Source organism: Mesoplodon densirostris, chromosome 6 (genome assembly GCF_025265405.1).
Source record: "Mesoplodon densirostris isolate mMesDen1 chromosome 6, mMesDen1 primary haplotype, whole genome shotgun sequence".
NCBI lineage: Eukaryota > Metazoa > Chordata > Mammalia > Artiodactyla > Ziphiidae > Mesoplodon > Mesoplodon densirostris.
In genome coordinates this window covers 127,991,171-128,016,091 of record NC_082666.1, presented here as the reverse complement: position 1 = coordinate 128,016,091, position 24,921 = coordinate 127,991,171, and the positions used below count along the sequence as shown (strand labels likewise).

At 50.6% G+C, this 24,921-nt stretch overlaps 1 protein-coding gene across 1 annotated transcript in view; it reads left to right on the top strand.

Annotated features, from left to right (window-relative positions):
- The first annotated feature begins 21,879 nt into the window (after positions 1–21,879).
- FAM167A (family with sequence similarity 167 member A) overlaps positions 21,880–24,921 on the top strand; it is a 33,206-nt gene continuing 30,164 nt past the window's right edge. Inside the window, exon 1 of the mRNA XM_060101579.1 lies at positions 21,880–22,230. The gene's annotated coding sequence lies outside the window, so the exon portion shown is untranslated. The remainder of the gene's footprint in view (positions 22,231–24,921) is intronic.

Below are 24,921 nucleotides of genomic sequence, written 5' to 3'. Positions count from 1 at the left end.
AGGAGAGGCCACAGCAGTGAGAGGCCCGCGTACCGCAAAAAAAACACAAAAAACAGAATTCACTGCAATGTCTAATTTTCAGCTAGAAATTACTCGACACACAAAGAAACAAGAAACTCTGACCAGAAAAAAAATCAACATTATGATGCCACATGGACCCAGATGCTGGAGTTAGCAGACAAAAACTTCAAAGCAGCTCCTATAGTTATGTTGGAGAAATTAAAAGAAAATATACTCAAATAATTAAAGGAATTTCTGTTAAGAATGTGTCAAAAATAAGGGAATCTCAACAGAAAAGTGGAAGTGGTAAAGAAGAATCAAGTGGAATTTCCAGAGTTGAAAACTACAAAAACTGAGGTTGAAAATTTAGTAGATAGGCTCAACAGCAGATTTGAGATGGCAGAAGAAAGATGCTGTGAATCTGCAGATAAAGCAATAAAAGTTATTGAATCAAAAAAAAAAAAAAAAAAAAAGAGAGAGAGCTTCCCTGGTGGTGCAGTGGTTGAGAGTCTGCCTGCTGATGCAGGGGACACAGGTTTGTGCCCCGGTCCGGGAAGATCCCACATGCCGCGGAGCGGCTGGGCCCGTGAGCCATGGCCGCTGAGCCTGCGCGTCCAGAGCCTGTGCTCCGCAACTGGAGAGGCCACAACAGTGAGAGGCCTGCGTACTGCAAAAAAAAAAAAAAAAAAAGAGAGAGAGAGCAAAAAGAGTTAAGAAAAATGAACAGAGACTTAGAGACCTGACAAACAATGTAAAATGTTCAAATATAAATGAAATAGGAGTCCCAAAAAAGAGGAAAGAAGAAAAGACACAGAAAAACTATTTGAAGAAAAAATAGTTGAAAATTCCTCAGTGTTAGTGAAGGACATTAACTTAAAGGGTCAATGCTCTGGTCTGAAGAGCATTTTGGATGTTCCCCCAAAGTGCATGTGTTGAAACCTGATGCCCCGTGTGCCCAACCTAATTAGGAAGTGGAACATTTGGGAAATGATTAGGCCATGAGACTGGAACCTCATGTAAATTGGATAGAAAAAAATCCCCCCTCTTTTATTTATCTGGAATAGGATAAGAATTAGCGTCCTTATAAAAGAAGCCGAAGAGAACTCTTCCACCACGTGAGGCTCGAGCAAAACCATGGCCATCAATAAAGGGGGCTCTCACCAGACACCAAATCTGCCGGCACTGTGATCTTGGGCTTGCCAGCCTTCAGAACAGTGGGAACTAAATTTCTGTTGCTTAGAAGCCACACAGTTTATGATATTTTGTTACAGCAGCCCAAAGACGCTAGCACAATCAGAAAATGGAATGAACCCAGCATAACATAGACACAAAGAGAAACATACCGAGACATCACAATTATATACTGACAGGCAAAGAAAAGACATTATCTTGCAAGCAGCAAAAGAAAAAAATGATCCATCATATTTATGGCAACAACACAATTAATGGTTGACTTCTCATCAGAAACAAAGGTGGCTAGAAGGCAGTGAAATGCCATTTTTTAAAACATCTTTATGGGAGTATAATTGCTTTATAATGGTGTGTTAGTTTCTGCTTTATAACAAAGTGAATCAGCTATACATATACATATATCCCCATATCTCCTCCCTCTTGTGTCTCCCTCCCACCCTCCCTATCCCACCCCTCTAAGTGGTCACAAAGCACCAAGCTGATCTCCCTGTGCTATGCAGCTGCTTCCTACTAGCTATCTATTTTACACTTGGTAGTGTATATATGTCCATGCCACTCTCTCACTTTGTCCCAGCTTACCCTTCCCCCTCCCTGTGTCCTCAAGTCCATTCTCTACGTCTGTGTCTTTATTCCTGTCCTGCCCCTAAGTTCTTCAGAACCATTTTTTTTTTTTAGATTCCATATATACGTGTTAGCATATGGTATTTGTTTTTCTCTTTCTTACTTCACTCTGTATGACAGACTCTAGGTCCATCTACCTCACTACAAATAACTCAATTTTGTTTCTTTTTATGGTTGAGTAATATTCCATTGTATATGTGTGCCACATCTTCTTTATCCATTCATTGGATGATGGACACTTAGGTTGTTTCCATCTCTGGGCTATTGTAAATAGAGCTGCAGTGAACATTTTGGTACATGTCTCTTTTTGAATTATGGTTTTCTCAGGGTATATGCCCAGTAGTGGGATTGCTGGGTCATATGGTAGTTCTATTTTTAGCTTTTAAGGAACCTCCATACTGTTCTCCATAGTGGCTGTATCCATTTACATTCCCACCAACAGTACAAGAGGGTTCCCTTTTCTCCACACCCTCTCCAGCATTTACTGTTTGTAAATTTGTTGATGATGGCCATTCTGACTGATGTGAATTAATACCTCATTGTAGTTTTGATTTGCATTTCTCTAATGATTAAAGATGTTGAGCATTCTTTCATGTGTTTGTTGGCAATCTGTATATCTTCTTTGGAGAAATGTCTATTTAGGTCTTCTGCCCATTTTTGGATTGGGTTGTTTGTTTCTTTGATATTGAGCTGCATGAGCTGCTTGTATATTTTGGAGATTAATCCTCTGTCAGTTGCTTCGTTTGCAAATATTTTCTCCCATTCTGAGGGTTGTCTTTTTGTCTTGTTTATGGTTTCCTTTGCTGTGCAAAAGCTTTTAAGTTTCATTAGGTCCCATTTGTTTATTTCTGTTTTTATTTCCATGAAATGACATATTTAAAGTGCTAAAAGAATGGTCACCTAAGAATTTGCTATCCAATAAAACTATCTTTTAAAAAATGGAGGTGAAAGAAATACTTTTCCTGATAAACAAAACAGAGAATTTGTTTCTATCTAATACTACGGAAAAAACTAAAGGAAGTCGTTATAACTGAAAGAAAATGATACCAGATGGTAACCAGTTGACAAAAGGAAATGAAAAGCACGGCAATGGTAAGCATGTAAGTGAATTTAAGAATAAATAATAATAAAAAAAGAATATATAATGATATATTATCCTTTCTTAACTTAAAAAAATATATGATTGCTCAAAGCAGAAATTATAACATCACACTGTGGGTTTGTAGCACATATAAATATATATGCCAATAATAGCACAGAAGAGGGGGGAGTGAGAAATGGAGCTACATTGTGCAGAGTTTCTTTTTTAAAAATTTTTATTTATTTATTTATTGGCTGCGTTGGGTCTTTGTTGCTGCGTGCGGGCTTTCTCTAGTTGAGGCGAACGGGAACTACTCTTCGTTGTGGTGCAAGGGCTTCTCACTGCAGTGGCTTCTCTTGTTGCAGAGCATGGGTTCTAGGTGCACGGGCCTCAGTAGTTGTGGCTCGTGGGCTCAGTAGTTGTGGCTCACAGGCTCTAGAGCACAGGCTCAGTAGTTGTGGCGCATGGGCTTAGTTGTTCTGCAGCATGTGGGATCTTCCCAGACCAGGGATCGAACCCATGTCCCCTGCATTGGCAAGTGGGTTCTTAACCACTGCACCACCAGGGAAGTCCCCAGAGTTTCTTTTTGTCACCAAAAAATCAGTATTAATTTAAAGTAGATTGTGATAAATTGAAGAGGCATACTGTAATCACTAGAGCAAACGTTAAGGAAAGAAATTGAAGAAAGTTAAAAAAGTAAAGAGGAGAAGTGATCTCAGCAAGTTAGCACACTAGGAAGTCCCAATGCTTGTCCTTCACACACACACACACACACACAAATAACGAACTACAAACAGATGAAATAGCATAGCACTGGCAGAGCTCTGAATGAAAGAAAGAACTTGCAGCAACTCAGTGGAGCACAAAACCCAAGGATGACTGTGTAGAAAAGCATAGGAGGCATCTTCCTGGGATCACCCCATCCCCCAGTCTGGCACAGCTCAGTGGCAAGAGGGATGCCCTCAGCAGGACCTTCCCACATGGGGGAAGGGAGATCAGGAGGACCACAGCAGCCTTTGTCACCACCGAGACACAAGAAGCTTTCACCACTGAGGACTTCCACAGGGTTTGCTGACACTGACCTCAGCAAACGGAGATGCTTGGAATCCACACTACTGTGTCTCCCTGGAGAAGAAGCCACTGCTGTGCTCCCTGTCTTGAAAGGAGCTGCCATTGCATCCCTCCCAGGGCTAGAGCTGCCATGTCCCCACTCCATCCTCCCCTCTCCAAAACAGTTGTACCCATGGCCAAGACCCCAGCTCAGAAGCCACTCTGTATACACTTGACATTGGCACCACCAGCCCCACAGCAAGTTCACTGTGCCCTGAACCTCAGAGCCATAGTCACTCCATGTGTGCCTGCACCTTGGACACCAGTATCATTGTCACAGCGAGCATGCCTGCACCCTGGGTCTGGAGGCCACAGCCGCTCTGTACATGCCAGACCTGGTCCTAGGACCACGGCACACACAACTGCACCTTAGACTCCAGTGCCACCATGGTAGTGAACATGCCTTCATGCCAAACCCAGCACCGAGAGGGATCTTCTTGACCACAACATCCTCCTGTGGGGAATAAAGAGAACCAGAGCATCCCGGCAGCCTTCTCCAAAGAGGACCCCAGCCAACTCTCACCACCACCAAAAACACCCACTGAGTGTTCAGCATGATGGATAAAATAAAGTATACCACTGCATCATAGAATTTCAGAACAATGAAGTACAGAGAATACCCATCCACAGGCCTCCAGAGAGAAAAACACGGGACAGAGGACCAGTGGCCAAAATACAATAGCTCTGGACTCCTCGAAGTAATCATGGAAGCCCGGAAACAATGGAACACTGTCTCCAAAAGTCTAAGGATAATTATCTCCAACTTAGAGTTCTGTCTTTTTTTTTTTTGCGGTACGCGGGCCTCTCACTGCTGTGGCCTCTCCCGCTGCGGAGCACAGGCTCCAGACACACAGGCTCAGTGGCCATGGCTCACGGGCCCAGCCGCTCCGCGACATGTGGGATCTTCCTGGACTGGGGCACGAACCCGTGCCCCCTGCATCGGCAGGCGGACTCTCAACCACTGCGCCACCAGGGAAGCCTTAGAGTTCTGTCTTAAGCCAAACTATTAATTAGGAGTGAGAGTAGAATAAAGACATTTTGGGGCATGCAAGGTCTCAAAACATTGGTTCCACTTTGCCTTTCTCAGGAACGGACTCGGTGATGTGCACCATTAAAACAAAAAAGGAAATCAAGGAAGAAAAAGACTTGAGATCCCAGAAAGAGAACAGCCAAGATGAGAGAGGTGAAAGAGATTCTCAAGAAAATAATGAAGAGAAATCTCAAGAAAATAACTGTGATGCAGGCTTAGGAACAACCCATGCATTTTGGAGTAGGTCAGAGGGCTCTAGGGGATTTCTTCAAGAAGGTTATATTATCATATTGTCCAATATGTCCAAATGTATTAAGAAGAGACTTACACCACTAGGGACAACTAGCTTGGAGGGTTGAATTAATGATAAACATATAGATAATTAAGCAAATGAAAAATTAAGTCAATTATATCCAGGGAAAGTTTATTACTGTGTTTGAAAAAAAAAGTATAGTATACTATATGGCTCAGCTGTGAGTAGAATTTAGGTAATCATAATACAGACAGTGAATACTTATAAAAATTCCTTGGCTCTACTGGAGAGATGGTGAGATAAGAAGGGTGTGCTGGAGAGATTGAAAAGAGCTAAATTTGCTTCATAATAAGAACTCAAAAGGTCATGTCTGAAACTGAAAAAAATCAAGAAGTAGCAATCTAAACATGCTACTGATATTTGGTGAAATGGGGGTAAATGTCAATGTAAAGCATCTGTTGAAATTTCTGAAAGTATGGAGTCTGGAGAGCAGGAGAGAGCAGGCAGCTGGCAGAGGCAAAGGAGCCCTTTTTTAATGGCAAACCTCTCTGAGTCTTCAAACGACATACATGTATGACCCTGGGGGACACTAAAACTAGATTTTATTTATTTATTTTTTTGCGGTACGCGGGCCTCTCACTGTTGCGGCCTCTCCCGTTGCGGAGCACAGGCTCCGGACACGCAGGCTCAGTGGCCATGGCTCATGGGCCCAGCCGCTCCGTGGCATGTGGGATCTTGCGGCATGTGGGATCTTCCCAGACCGGGGCACGAACCCGTGTCCCCTGCATCGGCAGGCGAACTCTCAACCACTGTGCCACCAGGGAAGCCCTAAAACTAAATTTTAAAAAAAAGGAGAAAGAGAGCGAGAGAACAGGATGACACAGGTTATGGGGCGGGGGATAGGGGGCGGGGCAGAGCTTCTGTACTCACAGGTGGACTGTGGCCCAGAAGCAAAGGGAGATTCTGAGACGTCAGCCCTGAAAAAAAATCTTGAGTCAGCAAGGGAATGTGATTTTTAGCAGTCATCCAGAAGTTCACCAAATTGCAGTCTTATCCCTAATCCTTGGGAACTCCAATAGGAAAAGGACTTGTTTTTTTGTTTTATTTATTTATTTATTTATTTATTTTAACATCTTTATTGGAGTATAACTGCTTTACAGTGGTGTGTTAGTTTCTGCTTTATAACAAAGTGAATCAGGAAAAGGACTTGTTTTTTTCAGAAATAGCTCCATTCAAAACTGGAGAGGGTACAGGGCCCATGATTAAGGTTTTGAAAGTCATAACCCCTGGGCCCTAGAGGAGGTGCCTGCAGACAAAAGGCCTGGAAGGCCCACAGCAATGGCTTCCAAACTTTCTTTACTGTGACCTGCAATTTACATTACAACCCAGTACACATGTGTAAATAACTAACCCAAAGTGTCACCCCAAATTATCTAGTCTTACCTTTCATTTATTCTACTGTGTTCTATTCCTATCCCTTCCCCTTTCTTCTGTGTGCTTTGTTTTATTTCATTTTTTAAATGCTGGCTTTGACCTACTAAATTACTACCACTCAGACATCAAGCTTACAAAGCCCAAAACACTGGTGGGAAACATCTCGAAGGGACGTCTGTGAGTCTGGGAAGCATGGTCCCAGAAGGGAGAGCACAGGAGCAGCTAAGAGTTACAATCCCAGTGTTATAAACTTGTCGGCTATGAGATTCTAGCTGCATCACCTAACCTCCCGGGCCTCAACTTCCTTGTCTCTAAAACTAAGATAACAAAACCCAGCTCTTCAGGTTCTGGAGATGACAGGTCTGCAGAGTGTCTGGCCCTCAAAAGGCCCTGAAAGATGTTCTTTTCTTATAAGTCAAAGGCATGGGGTTTCCCTGGTGGCGCAGTAGTTGAGAGTCCGCCTGCCGATGCAGGGGACACGGGTTTGTGCCCCGGTCTAGGAAGATCCCACATGCCGCGGAGCGGCTGGGCCCGTGAGCCATGGCCGCTGAGCCTGCGCGTCCGGAGCCCGTGCTCCGGAACAGGAGAGGCCACAACAGTGAGAGGCCAGCGTACCGAAAAATAAAAATAAATAAATAAAGGCATGATGCCCCAGTAACACAGATCCTTATGAGTGAGTCCTCACATGTCCTAGAAATAGCTTAGTGGTCGAGACTTTGGCAACTGGAGCAAGACAGTCTGGTCAAACCCTGCAACAGACATTTAAAGCACAGACAACTTGGGCAAGTTGCCCGACCTAGCTGGGGACGACAAGAATACCTGTCTCTTAGGGTTTTGTGAGGATTCAACGAGCTGATATGGACAAAGTATTTTGAATGGTTCCTGACCCGTGGACATCGTGTAGATGTTTACCAGTATCACTGTGATCGTGTCGGCTGGACACATGAAACAAGTGACAGTGAGGCAGGCTCCACGGCTCCCAGGAGGGCATGAGCCTGGACGTGTGGCATCTCCCCACGGGCACAGCTGCACCGTGGTTTGCAGTCAGAGACTATCCTGACAGTGTTAAACCTTTGCACTTCATTTTCTTAGGATGGCCTGTTGTATCCACTGCCTCCCAGATAAAAATTGGATGTCACAGGAAGGCTCTCCAGGCACTTGTGAGCATGTGCTCTCCCAGCCAGGAACCTCACTGCAAGTTGGTGTTTAAAGCTTCCGTTCCTGGCTAAGGCCCTCCCCAAAGCCCCTGGCCTTACCCTGGGGGTGAGGAGAGCGTGGCTATGTCAGAATAACTTAGCGCTGGATCCACCACTGACAAACAGTGGCCTTGGTCAAGTGACTTCAGTCCTCTGATTTTTAATTTTCTCCTTTTCAAAATGGGGTAGTGGGCTTCCCTGGTGGCGCAGTGGTTGAGAGTCCGCCTGCCAATGCAGGGGACACGGGTTCGTGCCCCAGTCCGGGAAGATCCCACAGGCCGCGGAGGGGCTGGGCCCATGAGCCATGGCCGCTGAGCCTGTGCGTCCGGAGGCTTGTGCTCCGCAACGGGAGAGGCCGCAACAGTGAGAGGCCCGCGTACTGCAAAAAAAAAAAAAAAAAAAAAAAAGTAGCAATCTCTAGTCTGAAGTAGGGCTGTTATTAAGAATAAATGTGAACGTTTGCAGAAAGCCCGGCACACAGTCAGAAGGCCCGTTTCCTCTCCTTATTCTGAGTAAGGAACAGACTCAAAAACAAAGAGCCTCTATTACCATGACCTTCTCCTGCCTGTCTAAACATTGGGACATCCCTGGGTGCGAGCTTTGCTGTTTACAAAGTATGTTTATGATCGTGATCGTACTTTGAGTTCTCAGCAGACAGCCCAGTGCGAGAGAACTCCTCACCTACTTCTTACCGATACAGACACTGACTGCCCAATCCACTCGGCTTAGCAGGGCAGCCCCAGGACTCTGGCCCCTGTCCTGCACTGACTTACTCTGTGCTTCTGGACAAATGGCTGCAGGACCCTGAGCTTCATCTACAAATTCCAGGGAATGGACTTGGTGATTTCTGAAGTCCTCCTAAAGTCTGTGTATTCTGTACATCTCAGAGTTCTGTGGATGGAATTAGTTTTTGGCTGAACTGTGTCCCTCAAGAATTCGTATGTTGAAACCCTAACATCCGGGACCTCAGAATGTGACTGTATTTATAGATAGGGCCTTTACAGAGGTGATTAAATTAGGATAAGGTCATTAGGGTCGGCCCCAATCTAATCTGACTGGCATCCTCATAAGAAGTGGAAATGTAGACACACAAAAAGAGACACAGGCTGTGCACATGCACAGAGGAAAGGCCACGAGGACACAAGGAGAAGGAGGCTGTCTGCAAGCCAAGGAGAGAGGCCTCAGAAGGAACCAACCCTGCTAACCTCTTAATCTTGGACTTCCAGCCTCCAGAACTAAGAGAAAATAAACGTCTGTTGTTGAAGCCACTAGTCTGTTTTACTTTGCTATGGCAGCTGAGCAGACCATTGTCACTCCTGTGACATTCAACTATGGACGGCCCCAGGCTAAGTGCTGTTGAGGTTAAGTTGACCACCACCGTCTGGGTCACTAGACTAAACAGTTTGGGGCAATCTGTGGAAGATTGTGGAAGTTGTTGTTTTTAGCTTTGCTTTGGTGTTTGTTTCTCTGGTTTCTATGTGCCTCGCCAGATTTCCCTTCCCTCTTCTTCTGGTAAGAGGGGTGCTGCCCGGTCACAGGGAAGGGCAATGGGTCCTGGCCATAATTGCCACCTTTTTGACAACAAAGATTGGCCTGCGGAGAGGTCTGGGGCCCCAGCACGGCCAGCAAGAGCACCCCTGGGGTGGCCATGCAGATGATGGTAATGACAGCTGACTTTGATTGCACGTTGCTGTGCTCACCTACTGTGTTTAGTCCTGTACAGCTATTATCTCCTTGAGTTCTCAAACAATTCTATGAGGTGGTTTATTTTCTATTCCTTGAGAGGCTAAGTGACTTGCTTAAGTCACAAGGTGGTAAAAAGGCTGAGCCGGGATGGATACGCAGAGCGTCTGGCTCTGGCGCCCGTGCTCTCTGCTGAGGACACTAAGCTGGGACCACTGGTGGGTGTTTTCTCCCTGCACAGAGGAGGCCTGTTTGGAGTCAGAGAGGCTGGGTCATTCAGGGTGATCGTGCCCAAAGATCAAGGCAGCGGACGCACCATATTTGAAAACCGAATGGGAGTCAATGGGATAATATTGGCCTCTTCTCTTCTCCACGGGCTTCCTCTGCCAGTACTGAGAGGGGACTGGCCCCTGGGTCCCCTCGAAGCCCCTCAGCGTGAGCTGTTCTCTGTGGGACCCCTGGGCAGGTCGTAGCTCACCTGCCCCCCGGCAAGGGTAAAGGTCCCAACTCAGCCAACAGCCCCAGGCCCCTCCTTCACTGGCCTTCCTGCCCCTCAGTTGCAAAGGGAGGTACTGTTATCCACCAGACAGAGTGCCCATGGGCTTTAACAACGAGCCCACGGTCTCCTATCGGGGCAGGAACAGCTGTCCATTAGGGACCCCCATCGTTTTAGCGTAGCTGAGACAATGGCGCTCCCTCCTTGAATTGCTAAGATGTTTCTTTATCCCAGAGTTCACTGACCCTGCCTGTATCACCAGAACCCAAACCTACACTTTTCACACCTGGGCCAAGGGTGAGAGCCACCATGCAGTGTCTCTGGGGCACCCTTTCCCAGGAGCCACCATCCTCTGTGTCTTCTAAAGCTCCCTCAGGAAAAAGGAGCTTTCCCCTGCCCTGGGAAGCTCCCCACACCGAGATCTGAGGCCTCAGAGGGTTCTGAACTGCTCCAAAGCCATGCCCCCAATCAAAACACCCAACACCTCCATCTATGAGGCCTTTGGGCTGGGGCGGTGTCCGCTTGCCTCTGCACAGCCACCTCCGCCTACGAAAGAGGGAATAATGCCCGACCAGAGAATAAGACGTCCAGAGTCACTGACACCTCAGTGGACAGTAGTCTGCGGCTGCTTCCCTACTGGTCAGCTAACGGGGAGCCAGGCTGTGGATCCAGGAGGTAACGGATGTGGATTTTGTGCTGAGAAGTGGGAACGGCCCCAGAGCCACCGGCAGAGGAAGTTTGGGGTCAGCACTGGGGTGTTCACGGCACTTGGGAGGGGATGGGATGCGTTTGAAAGGGGGTGGGTGGGCGGGAGGTGTGTAAAGAGCCCTGGAAACCTGCGTCCACACCTCAGGAGAACTTCACCGTGTGTGAGCCCCTCCTATCTGCTCTGCAGCTGCGTACCATGTTCCGAAACGGGGTGCCTGACTATCCTCACCTCATCCGCACTGGGAGTCAACTCAGGGTCTCTGACCTCACATGTCCAAGACCAGTATCTCAATTTCCACCCCCAGACCCACGCGTCCCCCAAATCAATGACCACCATTGACTCTGTAGCTCCATGCAAAGTGCCCAGCAGTCATCCTCTCCATCTCTTTTCCCCAGTCACAGTGGATCCTACGGGCTCCGTTTCCAGGAGATCTGGCACCTGCCCGCTCACGGCCACCCCAGCGCTCTTCCCCCGCACAAGGCATCCCTGGCTTGGACAGTGGCATTCTCTGGACACTCCCCCAACCCTGGTTCTCTCCCTGAGTCACCCTGGTTTATTTTCTGGAGGGTACTTATCCGTAAGTAAAGTTACCGTATTGATTGGTTTATCTGATGGTTATTGCCTGTCTCCTTCGCCGACTAGAATACAGGTCAGCCCCACAAGAAACGGCCTTACCGTTCTCGTCTGTCACTCCGTCCCCAGGGTCTCCAGCAGTCCTTAGCACACCGAAGGTGCTCGGTCATAGTTGGTGAATGACTGAAGAATCCTCATCTGGGTCCTACCATCCCCATTTTCCAGGGTTCAGAGAAGGAAAGAGATCTGCTCGGGCTGCCAGCTGGCGAGCAGGAACACCAGGACTGGATCCCGGGGCTCCTGACCCACAGGCCAGTCCGCTTTCTGCTCCAATGTGCTGCCTCCTGGAAAACTCTTCCCAGACCTCCAACCCACAAGCCCACTAATGACCGGCTTGAGCTGAGAGCAGCTGTTCTGGGAGCTTCAAACCCTGAAGGCTGAGCTGCCACAAATCAGACTTGCTCCATAGTTTAAAGAGAGATCAGCAACGTCTGCAGCTTGGCAACTCTGGGCCCTCCCTGGACCCCTGAAGGGCCACCCCGGCCTGCTGTGGCCACCCCTGATGGGACACGGCTGAGTCTGTGGAAGGGCTTTTGGGGCTGAGTGCCCAGGACGGTCCTGGGCCCCATGCAGGACAGTAGCAGAAGCTGAGACCAAGCCTGGTGACTCAGTGCAACCCAGAGCAGGAGTTCGAAGGCCCAGAGCAAGCAGCGAGAAGGCACAGGCTGCCTGGGTCTTTGGGGCCTCAGCTCTCCTCTCAGGCTCCCAAGAGGGGGATCGCCACTGATCTGCCCTCAGTACCCTCCACTTAACTCATTTCTTTCCCCAGACTCCGGTCCTGCCTTGGCCCTGCCCCACATTCCAGCTTAAAACAGTGTCCCAAACAGGACACATGGGAGTTTCTAGCCTACTTGAGGGCCTACAGCCAGAGCGGCCTAAGTTCTCGCTCCCCTGCTTCAGCATTGGGAGAGACCATCTCCACACACGGGACTGAATTCCAGGCCCGGAAAGGTACGGGGTAGGGGACCTCTTGCATGGCTCTGCCCCTACTCAGCTCACACACATCCCAGGTACCCAGGTGCAAACACCTCAGCCCCCTGGGCCTTGAGGGAAGCTGGGGCAAGTTGTGGAATTTTCCCAAGTCATAAATGGAAAACATTTTAATGTCCCGAGCTCAGCAGCCAGGTTCCCATGCAGGCTGTGGGGCACTTAGGGAAGTGCCCACTCTCTCCTCAGCCTCTCCATCTGCAGAAAGGACAAAGCAAAGTTGACCGTTCACTGATTTCCTGCAAAAGGAGATGGTATAATCTACTACCCTCTTAGCTCCTGAGAAAAGAGGATTGATCACACAGACCCTTTAATGACAGGGGAGAGAGAGCCCCTGCTGTCTTTCTGTAAGTCCGTGTCAGGGAGGCTAGTGGTGGCCAGACCACGTCCCAGGTGAACTAAGGAAGCCACGTCGACTCGTGCCTAGGACGGGAGAGGAAAGATGACCCAGCTCTCAAACTACCCATCCCATCACCAGCAGCCCATCCGGGACACTCTGGCAACCCTGACTTAGTTTGTTTCCTTCCATTTCTTCTTTGGCAGAGGAAGCTAGACACAAGGGTTTATAAGAATGTGTGCTTATTCATTCATTCATTTCTTCACTTATGCAAGCATCGTTGATTAGTCACCCTCTGTGTCCCAGTCCTGTGCTGGCACTGGGAACATTTCCAGGGATGGAAATGAATAAGACACCACCCCTGACCTCACAGGCTTGGAATCTATTAGGAGAGACAGACAACAGGTTGGTGACCTCAGGGTGAAGTGTCAAGAGTAGCATTTTGTCTCGGGTGACAGGGAAGTGCAGATGAGCGGTACTGATTCAAGTTAAAGGGGTGGTTATTGGGGAGAGGAAAGAGGGTAAAAGAATCCACAATACACGTCGGGAAAGATTAAAGAATCGATGTATTCTAGGGCCTGCAAATAGGTACATCAGACTAGATTTATTAACATTTTCTCTACTCCCTTCCAACACTTAAGCAGATCATACAAGTGTAATTATCTAGCCCAGAGCCTAGTGTTTTGCAGGTACTAGATATGTTTGCATGGGCATGTTGCTATGTGAGTGGGTTTTAGAAAGTTAATGGTTCTTCTGAAGGCAAGACGTCTTTTGTAAAGACATAATGCAGAAAAAGATGTTTGGGGTTTTAAAAAATATTTATTTATTTATTTATTTATTTTGGCTGCACTGGGTCTTAGTTACAGTATGCAGGACCTTTAGTTGCGGCATGCGGGATTTTTGTTTGTTTGTTTGTTGTTTAGTTGTAGCATGTGGACGTTTTAGTTGTGGCATCAGGGATCCAGTTCCCCGACCAGGGATCAAACCCAGGGCCCCTGCATTGGATCACAGCTGTATTTTAAACTTGGCTTCTGCCTGATTTCTTTTGGGTTCCATCTGATTTCTCTTAGACTCTGAGTCCCATAAGACTGCATTGTTTTCATAGCTGGACTTCAGGGTAAGAGGGGCCAGTTGGGCGGGCTTGGATGGGGGGAGGATTTTACAGTTCCTCTGAGATGCTGTTCTCTCCCAACTGCCAATGCATTATTTTTTCTCCTTGGAAAACTTCAAAGATAATCCACCCCCTTCAGTGTACGAGCCCTGACTTGCAAGGATGCAGAAATGCCCACAGGGGAAGCTGGCTTGGTAAAATGAGGTCAGGTCCAAGGAGAACAGAGTGGGTCCTACAGAGAGAGAGCATAGTGAGTCTGCCTCACTCGGGGTGTGCCATGGCGGGAGGCACTCGCTGCAGAATTCCCAGCCCCGGGCTGACCTGACCCTTCCTGTGACAGCGAAACCACCTGGCCTGCATGGACCAAGGCCTTCCTGAGGGGCAGGGGGAAGAGTCAGGCTGTTAGTTCGTCCTGGCTGTGTCCTGGTCACTCACACAGCTCACGACTCTGGGATGCCAGGCCACTGAGGAAGAATGTATCCCACCGTCTCAGTCCATTCAAGCTGTTCTAAGAAAATAGCACAGATTGGGTGGCTTATAAACAATAGAACTTCATTTCTCACAGTTCTGGTGGCTGGAAGTCCAAGATCAAAGCACAAGCAGATTCGGTGTCTGGTGAGGGCCTGCATCCTGGTTCATAGCTGGTGTCTTCTTGCTCTGTCCTCGTGGGCAGAAGGAGCGAGGGAGCCCTGTAGGTTCTCTTTATAAGGGCACTAATCCCATTCATGAGGGCTCCACCCTCATGACCTAGTCACCTCCTAAAGGCCCCAGCTCCTAACACCATCACAGTGGGGATTAGGATTTCAACATATGAGTTTTGGGGTGGTACATTCAGATCACAGAACCATTCTGAATATTTTCCTTCTCTTCTCTTTTCCTCATTTCTTCTCCTCTCCCTCCTCCTCCTCCACCTTCTCCTCTTTCTTTTCCTCTCTCTCTCTCTCTCTCTCTCTCCCCACTCCCCCTTCTCATAAGCCTATGGCATCATCACAACAACCATTTTCAAGGAGGGCTGATTCTGTTTGCTAAATATTTTGATCCTATCATGAAGCATTAACCTGAAAGTGACTCACAGGGGGTTCTGCAGAACTAATTTCTCTGTGTGTTCACCATCTGTCACCCGTCCCTTGGTTTTCCACATCCTTGAGGGCATTAGTAGGCCCATCTCAGGGTGCCTCTCCCTGTCTGCTGCCAGTTCTGTCCTTGGACCAGAGACAGTCCTAGTCATGAGATGGTCATCAGGGTAGTGGCAGGCGACCACGCTAGGCGCTGGCTGCATCCCCGCCAGGACGTGCCCTGAGTCTGTGCCCGAGGACTGTGGCTGAACCACGGGGTATGTTGTTCTGCTCCGTGCTCTGTCCTATTTTCCTAGCGTCAGGTTCCAGACAGAGCTACTGCACGTTCAAGGAAGACAAACAAGGCAGCTAAGACGTTCGGGAATCCTGCCAGCTTGATTGGTTCATGTTTGCTCATGCTGTGGTTTAGGCTAGAATGAGCAACACGCATGACCCTTCTCAGATGGGGCACAATCAGAGGATCAGTTGGCTCACAGACATGGTAAAAAAAACCATCATTTATTGGGTTCCTACTCTGTGCTAAACTTCTGTCAGGCATTTCATAGGCATTGCTTCTAATCCTCACAATGACCCATTGTGGGAGGCATTGTTACCCTTGATGTGTAGGTGAGGAAACTGAGGCTCAAAAGGGTTAGATATTTGCCCAAAGCCACCCAACAGCGAGTGGCAGAGCCAGGATCAGACCCAAGGTCCCCAAAGCCCAAACTAGGCACTCGGTATACTTCGTCCCCTCCTGGCTGGTCAGGATGGGGTGGGAGAGAAAGTGGGATACACTCCCATTTGCTTCAACTTCTATGGGGGCAGTCAGTTTGAGTGGATCTGGAGAGAGCAGTTAAGTATAAGGGAGATTAGGGAGGTCTGTCCTTGTGGTACAGTTCTTGGAAAGGGGGTGAACGTGAAGACCCACAGACTGGTTTCCCCCAGAATTCCTCCCCAGTGATGGATAACAAGCATGCCGTTATCTTTTTTGACTTGGCCTTGTTTCTGCCTCTGAAGCCCATGCTTATGGTCTAGGTTTTCTTAGTGATAGAAAGATCAACTTTATCCCTGTATGTGACAACTTCTCCTGACCCCCATCCTTGGCCTCTGTATCATTAGAGATTGGCTGGTGGAAATGAAAAGAATAAAGTCATCAGCCACTAGGAGCACTGCTGAGTTCGTGAAGCAACTGGGAATCGGCCGGCTGTGCTTCCATCAGGGGCAGACTTCTGTGGCAGGCCCTAGACTTCCTCATCCTGCCTTCTGGTCGGGAGCAACTCACCCCACCCCACCCGCCAGATTAAAGCAAGGCAGAGAACAAGCAGGCGCTACCCAAGATATGGGGGTACAGCCTTGTCTGTGAGTGTCTCACCTGCTGGCTCTCACCCCAGCCTCATTGCAAACCCACAGGACTCTTTCTCTCTGTCTAGCTGGCCTTGACCTCTTGCTGACCCAGACTTGAAGTATCTGCCAGGCCCTCCCACTTGGCAGCTTCTGGTCCTGCCTTCTGCCCAGCATGATACATTCTATTCGGTGGGTGGGGAGGATCATGGAATCCTGGGTCAGAAGGTGCCAGAGCTTGAACCTCTCGTTCCAGGGATTTGACAAAGGTCTAATTAGTAACAGAGCCAGGACTGGAGCCTGGATCTCCCGGTTCCTATCCAAGGCTCTTTCCATCATTCAAAGGAGGTGAGATGATGCTTAGAAGGCTCTCCTCTGACCATCAGGGCTGCTTCACCACCATCATTAGTGGCATCATTTCTGCTTTCCTTCCAAAGTTGGGAGGGCCAGGGAGGCCTCATTCCAGCTGTCACTCAGATGTGCTGGTGCTGGGCCTGGAAATACTCTGCAGCATCTTCTAGATGGTGAGTCTTACAAATGTCCATAAGAGAAAAATGCAAACTCTGCAGGACAAGCCATGGTGGAGAGGAGAGTGACCGGGTGACAAGAGTTCACACTTGCGTGCAGTGTCCTAGACTTCTTAAACAAACCAGCAAACCGGGCCTGTAATCAGGCCCACCCTCAATGTTTGAGAGGTCCAAAGCCAACACATAAATGGAGGCCCACGCGCCATGTGTCCAAATATTTGAGGGTTGTAAACCAAGCTAACAAACTCTTAGACAATGTTTGTTCTTTCCTCTTGCCTGGACAAACATATCTTTATAACAACCTCAAAGGCAGGTTTCAATTCCAAATCCTTGGACCCCTGGAACGCCAGGGGCAGGGAGGTGAGCTCTCAGCCCCACCCGTGGCCTTTCCTCTTTCCTTTCTGACCTGAGGGCCCTTGCGCTTATGCAGGAGAAGCCCCATCCTGAGAGTCTAACCTTCAACCACACTCCAGAGACCAGGAAAGAGGCCTGCACAGGCCCAGATGCTGGCCATTTGGGCAGGAAATTCCTGGATCCTGGATGCCTAGAGCACAGAATAAGAAAGGAATGGATTTGGAGTGGGCACATTCTCTGGCCTCATGGCCCCCTTACCTGGAGGAGACCCAGAGCAGGGCTCTCTAATGCGTGGGGTCCAAGGCAGGCCCTCTTGCCCATGTATAAAGCTAGTACTACTAAAATGATTTCCACTGTACAGATGAAGTAACTATAACTAAAACTTGAGTGATGCCATACAGGCACATGCCAGTCACAGAAGAGCTAGGACTTCAACCTGAGCCTGCCGGCCTACAGATCCCCTGCTGTGCCTCTTCCCCCCCAACTCCCCGCGATCCAGCATCCCCTGGGAAACTCAGTGAGCCACTCCCTGCCGGACTCTCAATACCTCTTGCCCCTAGTAAGATGGAAACACTCTCTTTATGGGTCTCCTTTCCTCCTGTCTTGTCCCATCATCCATCCAGGTTTTCTAAGACACAAAAGCCGTGACACTCATCCTTCTTAAACCCCTGCCCTCAGGGTCATGTTCAAAGACCTCACCTTGGCCGGTCATGCCCTCCTGCACTCTTCCTCTCAGCCATGCTCAAGCCCCTTCCGGCCTGAATACACTCTTGCAAATGATGTTCCTCTCCTGCCACGCTCCTTGTCAGGCCTCCCACTGCCTCTCCTAGCCAGCTCCCTCACCCTCCTCAGCTGGGCTTAGATGGCATCTGACACCTGCCCAACTCCAGGTCTAAGGTGGATGCTCTTTGTTAATTACTTCCTACACCAATAAACGGCAGGCATCGCACCAGCTGGTACAGAGCGAGCCGCCCATAAATGCTCATTGACCCCCCCTGGGCTCCCTGCAGGATGGCAAGCGGGTCCCCCACCTCCCTTCAGTGCTTCTGCGTGAGTCAACCTCTTCTGAGAGACAAGGGCAACAAAGAGACATTATCCTTGCCAACATCAATGTCTCCAAATGACAGACACTTCCTGGATCCTCTTAAAATGCTGGGCCCATGATGGAAAAGTCCCTCCCAAAGGCAGATGGTAGAAACTAGAAGACCCTGGCCAGGGACTGCGAGTTCTAATTGCTCCCTGGAGCAGGGGAGGGTGTCATCACCTTCCGTGTCTCCTGGAAATAGAACCAAACAGAAATTTCTTCTTTCCTTCCTTCTCTCATTCAATGAACGGGGACCAAATTTTCATCACCAGGAAGGATACACAGGAGGCTTCGACAAAGGAGTTGGTCCGTGAGTAGCTTAAAAAGGCTGGTGGGAACAGGTAAGACGAATTTAGAGAGTGCTTTGTGCTGTGGGAGCTGAAGGCAGCAGAGACCCATCCCAGGGGTGCGTTCTTTGCATTCCCTGGGGGAAAGGCGAGTCCTTACAAGGGTCTGCCAGGTCCATGGGATCTGCCAGCACCCCTGCCCTGTCACCTCCCTGGCATCATCTCCCACAACTCTTGTCACCCACTCTCACCCCCACACTGCACTCCCGCACGAGGCACCCCTGCGCAGGCACGTGTGCCCACAAGGTGCCTTTGCATTGGCTGTTCCCTCTGCCTGGAACATCCTTCCTCCCCTCACCTCCTGACCAACTCCCTCATCTCCTTCAAATCTCTGCTCACAAGTCACCTCACTCACAAGGTCATCCCTGGCCATCGCACATGGAACAAGCACATTGTGGTTTCTGAGGCTGCCTTGCCCGTTGCTTGCAGGGACAACGGGGTCAGTGCAGTGCAGAACAAAGTGCCCTAGATTCGGGGTCAGACCAGCTGGGTGACTCTGAGTAAGCCCCCTAACCTCTCCAAGTTCGGTGTCCTCACAGGTAAGGTAGGGAGAATAGTTCTTGAGTGCCCTATTTCACAGGACTTCTGTAGGATCCGAAGATGCCTCACTCATCTTGCCTCTTGAAAACTAAATTGGATCCATAGGACTGATCCAAAAGGCAACTTTAGAATCAGTGTGCTATCACCAAGTCCAGACTTACTCTCCCAGGCTCGGCGCAATGTTCCCTGATCCAAAGGGCGACTGGAGGGGAAGCGCTCCCAGGTGGCCCGGCTGCTCTGGGCTCCAGCCCAGCCTCACAGCACCTCATATAAAAGACAGCTCCATTCAGAGCAGGAGACATCAGGTATGTACCCCAAACATGGGGCCATCTTCTCTTTGTCATCGTGTTTCTTGACATTGCTGACTACAAAAACTATTCGCTGCAGAAAATGTAAAAAATTAATGCAAGTCTGTAGAAGAAATGTAAAATCCTCTGTTATCGCACCATCCAGAGAAAAACAACAGCTAATATTTGCATATACCCTCCCAATCTTTTTTCTACACGTATAAAAGAATTAGATATTATTAGAATTAAAGCTTTCATTATGTCTTGTTTACTTTGACATTGGATGTTCCAGTCTTATTTATTTAGCACGAGATCATTAGCATTTTCCTATGTCATCAAATTTTTTTTGAGAATGTTATTTGGATGGCTACATGCTATCCTGTGCTAGAGCGCGAACTATAACTCAGTTGACCCCGTCATATGGTTAGGCAGTAGACTTGAGACTGTTCCAGCAGAGGTCGGGCTCTTCTTCCTCGTCTTGCTCGTCTCTGCCTTGCTGACTCTCCTGGTCCTCATCCAGGCCTGTACGTACCAGGCAGAATGGGAAGCAGGGGGAAGAGACCCTGCCTGCCCTGGACAGGCTGCCTGTCTGTGTGAAGACAGAAGACAATGTACTCAGAAGAAGCAGGAGCTCCATGCCGAATGAGGGCCTGGGAGGATGAAGATGGGAGAGAACGTCTCCAGGTGGGGTGGGACGGCTCCGCTAAGGAGACACTGGAGCACTTGCCACATGCTGGGGCTGGAATACACTGGTGAGCAGTGGGGCAAACGCTGAGTATTCAGCCAGGGTCGTGTGGCCAAGGACAGCCAGCCCAGGAGGATGCCGAGTTCCTGAGTGGGACCACGTCTTCTGCCTGCAGACAAGATGCCTGCCCCTCAAAGCCTACAGCCTCGGAGGGAGACAGACACTAATCAAATAGCCTCACAAATAAAGATAAAATGACAATTGGCCCAGGAAGGAGAGGGTCACCTAGGTTCCCTCAGGAGGCAGAAGTGCGGCCCGCCCTGTGCCGGAGCAGCAGGTTTGGAGAACAGAGCGTCAAGCTAGGCCAGGCCCAAGAGGTAGGCAGAGCCAGACCACACGGGCCTGGTGGCCATGCTGGGTTTTGATCCTGGAAGGGATGGGAGCTGTTGGGGGTCTGTAAGCAGAGAGAAGCCAGGATTGGCTTTCCATTCTGCAGCGTTTGCTCTGGCTATGGAGGAAAAGCTGGCTCAGAGGAAGAGGTGGGGGGCCAAGAGTGGGTTCAGGGCCGTGAGCAAGGGGCTGGTGCTGGAGCTGGGGCGAGCTGACGTGAGCCAGGGCAGTGGCCCAGGGGATGGGAAGAAGTGGAAGAATTGGATCCATATTTAGGAGCTAGAGTCAAGAGGTTGGGTCAGTGCTGTGACTCTTCAGAAATCCCCTTTTCAAGTACACTTGCTGCTTTAGCACCACCAGCCTGTTCGCATGAAGAGGTGCTCCCATTAGTGGGATGTCTCCTTAGACAAAGTCCTTAGCGGATGTCCTAGAGAAGAGGGAAGGAAGGAAGTGGGACAGGGCCCAGATGGGGAGTTGCAGTGAAGGATACGGGCACCAGGGGGCAGCACAAGGGTCTCAGGCACAGTGGGGGTCGAGTCCCACAGAAAACAAGGCGAGCCACCTTGGGTCAAGTCACTTTGCAGTGTGTACACCTACCCTGGAAATAACGACGCCTGCCCTGCACCCCCAGTGCTGTTGTGAGCATGGCAGATGAGATAACTTTGAAGGACCCTGCAAACCCCAAGAGTCTGGGAAAGGAACTTAGCCATGTCTGGGCTGCCGCAAGAGTAAGGCAAACTTCCAGTAGTCAGCCCTGGGGGACAGAGGTCCCAGGAGGAAGCAGAACACCCCCTCACCCCTCCCTCCCCTACTCCCAGCTGAACTGGAGTCCCCTGTCTGCCGTCAGAACTGATCCTAAAGGCCAAGCTGTGGTTAGTGGGGGAAACACATGGTCTGGGGCAGGCCCCCCTGGGCTACTCTCATCTGGTCTGAGAGACAGATCTGGAAGAACGTCTGTTTCTCCTTCTCCTCTCTGAGCCTCAGTTTCCTCATCTGTAAGCTGGGGATGCTCACATCTGCCCCACCGAGTGGCTGTCACGGTGTTGTGACACGTGCTATAGGCACTCAGTATGGGCCTTGCTGCTGGCAGCTGGAACTCAAGCCGCTGGTGGGTGGAGTGTAGGCTCTCAGCCTGCCGATACCGCTGGAAGGGGATTCTCCTGCCCCTCCACGCAGGCAAAATGCTGACAGTGGCGAAGCCACGTGGCCACGCTTGGAGGAAAACTGCCTTAGTTTCGGTTTTCTGTGTTTTCGTTTTGTTTTGTTTTTTGTTTTTTTAAAGTCTATTTGGGTTTGGTTTCGTCTAGGGTTGGGCCATCGCGTGTGCTTTGCTTCTACTTGTGGCAGGGCGGCTGCTCGGTTCGGTCCTGGCCGGGAACGAGCCGCTGGAACGGCTTTAGGACCCGGCGCGCGTCTTCTGGCCTGGCGCCTCCCCGTCCCCGGAGCCGCAGGCGGAGAGACTTGAATGGGAGGCTGGAGGGGATCTCGACTGAAAGGCTCGCGGTGGAATAGCTCCGCCGTCGCCAGGCAACCGCCCTGACGCAACGCAAAAAAGAAAAAAAAAAAAAAATCCCTTAAAAAAAGAATAGTGCTGAGAATTCCCAGGAGCAAGAGAGAAAGGGAGGCAGAAGCCGGCTCAGCCTCGAAGCGCGGGCCTTGGGCTGCGGACGAGCGGGGAGCCCGCGTCGAAAGGAGGAGGCGGGGACCTCGGTGACACCCCTGGAATGGGCCTCGGAGCGCCCGGGAAGGTGGGTTTGCGGCAGGGCGGGGACGATCCCAGGTCTGGGGGCCGGGCTGGGGATGATGTGTCTGTGGCCGGTGGCACTGACCCGGGAGTGCACTTGCCAGCTGGAGCGCCGCAGGTCCTCAGAGCCGGCAGTGGCGGGGAGCAGCCCAGTCCGGGGCTGGGGGAGCACGGACCCCAATGCGCCCTGGAGCGGACACCGCCCCCCCGCCCACCAGCCCACAGGAGATGAGGTCCTGCCTCACCCGCTCCTGGGGGCTCGCTCCCCTCACGGGGAGCGGGACAGCTCGGCTGGACTCCATCTCCCATATCCTGGCTGGCCCCTTCCAGGGAGAAGATCTGGGTGGAGTTGTGAGGCTTGAGGTCTGAAAGGGAGGAGCCCCACTCAGTCTCTCCGGATCTACTCCCAGACCGCGGGTCACCGCCAAGCCCACCTGGTCCCCTCTGCCTACTTCAGGCTCAGCGATGTGGTTATTCCTGCCCCAGGATGCAATCCCTAACTCAGGAGAAGTGACCCAGGGCACTTGGGCCCGAGGGTGCTCTGAAAGGCTGAGGCCAGTGCGATCAGAGGGAACTGTACAGCCAGAAGGGCCCCGGGGAATGAGAGGGTCAGCCCTGCGGCTGGGCACCCAGGTCACTGGGAGAAGGCGGGAAGGTCTGTGGCCCGAGGCCAGGGGGCAGGTGTCTCTGTGCACCAAGTCGGGTTGGCTGTTCTGCTTTTTAAAAAATCCCTTATTGCTCGTATCTGTTTTTCATTCCCTGTCCCTCCGGAGAAGATCTGGAAGGTGGGCTGCTTCCAGGTCGGTGGATCACGGCCTCTGTCTTAAACCCACAGGCGCGTTCTCCCAGATTAAGTTTCCACCAGCTCCCAGCGGTTCCTGGTGAATCCCAGGTGGAATGAGCCCAGGTCCCACCAACAGGGCAATCCCCGAAGTGCCCGAGAGGGGCGTGGCTCTAAAGCAGCTTCCTTTCCGATGCCCCAGAGACAGTCCTGCCGCCCACCAGGCGGGATGGAGCGTGGAGAGCTGGGCAAAGTCCAGGGAGAGCAGAGGTGGCCTGACCGCGTCTGCAGGGTGGGAGCTCCTGCTAGCAGATTTTTAAGGGGCCTGGCAAAGCAGCCACAAGCTGTACTCAGAATGCATAAGGATGGCGGCTCTTCCCTGAGTGCACTTGCCAGCCAGGCACTGCTTGAGAACCCTTCACACCCGCTGGTCGTTTGACCCTCGAGGGAACATTATACCCCCATTTTGCCAATGGGTCTCCGAGAGATTCAGTAACTTGGTGCGGCTCATGAGGCTGGTGAAAAGAGAAGAGAGATTCAGCCAACGTGCTGACTCCTAAGACAGTGCTCTCAAAGGAAGGCTGCTTTTGGACGTCTGAGCAGAGAGGCCAGGGAGGGGGAAGAAACCAGTCAGACCCAGACTAAAAGAGAGTCGTGGGGCAAGGCTTGTCCTGTGACCTGGGAACATCCCTGGCACCTCGAGGGCCTTGTGGAGCCAGGAAAGCAGCCAGGCTCTGCATTCGACCTGGCTGGCTTCAACCTGCTCCCCTGAAGCCGAGAGAGAGAAGGGTCCTCCCTCACCCCGCTTTTCCTCCTTGCCCCCTTGAAGACCCCCAACTTCTCATGCACTCGCTCCTGTCTTGTCCTCCCAATGACATGCATGGATTTCCACTAAATTAACAGTCCCACCTCCGTGTCTACCCGCTTGGTCTCCTTCCAATATGGACTCTGGCGGGGAAGTAAATTAAGACAGTGCCTAACTATTGCTGAGAGACATCCACCGAGCCCCAGGCCAATGAGGAAGAAACTGCTTGTCAGGCTGCTCACTCACACACACAGGCGGCTTTCTTTAGGTAAATTTTGCCCCTGGACGACTCCCTCAGCCCTACAGGAGCATCTGGAATTCCCAGCACCCTCTGGGAGCTGCACTCTACCCAGCAATCACTCTTTGCCTGCCTGGGGCATAGAGCTATTTGCAAAGGTGGAAGATGAATGATCATCGGAGCAGCTTGCTCCCTGGTTTGTAGACTAGGTGGGACAGAGTTCTCACTCACGAATGGAAGACCCTCTAGGATTAACCAGGATGGCTCTTAATATGCGCACGTACCCTGGGATTTGGACTGGGGCCAGGAGAAAGGAAGGAAAGGCAAATTCTAAAGAAGACCCCGAAGAGGCGAGCATGGGCTAAATGGAGGGCAGTGGGCATGCGGACCCAGAAGGATCTGGAGGTGGACATGGGGTTTAGAAGGAGCTTTGCCATCAGCCTGTAGAGTTTGAGCCGCCATAGGGGGTCAAGCTGCCGACAAGAGTTAGGAAGACTGCAAATGTCAGCTTCTACGTGGCCAGGACAGCTGCCCTGGTGCACGAAAGCCCGGTGCTTCCACACACTGCCCCCAGCCCCTCCACGCTTGTCTCCGGAGAGGTGTGGGAGCGGAAGGAGAGAAGAGGACAGGGAAGTGGAGAGGAGAAGTTACAAGTGTGTGCTGCCCTCTCCCGGCTCCTCTCCTTCTGAACGCTACCCGACGGTCCCCCGCCGCCGGCCCCCCCAGCTATGCTCGCCCATGAAAAACTCCTTAAGGAAGGGAACATAGAGCACAGCAGCTGGTCTCCCTGTGGGCACACCCATCCTGGAAGGTAGGGGGGCAGTGAGGTCCCCAGCATCAGGGGCCGCTTCACGCCTGGCCCCTGCCCAGC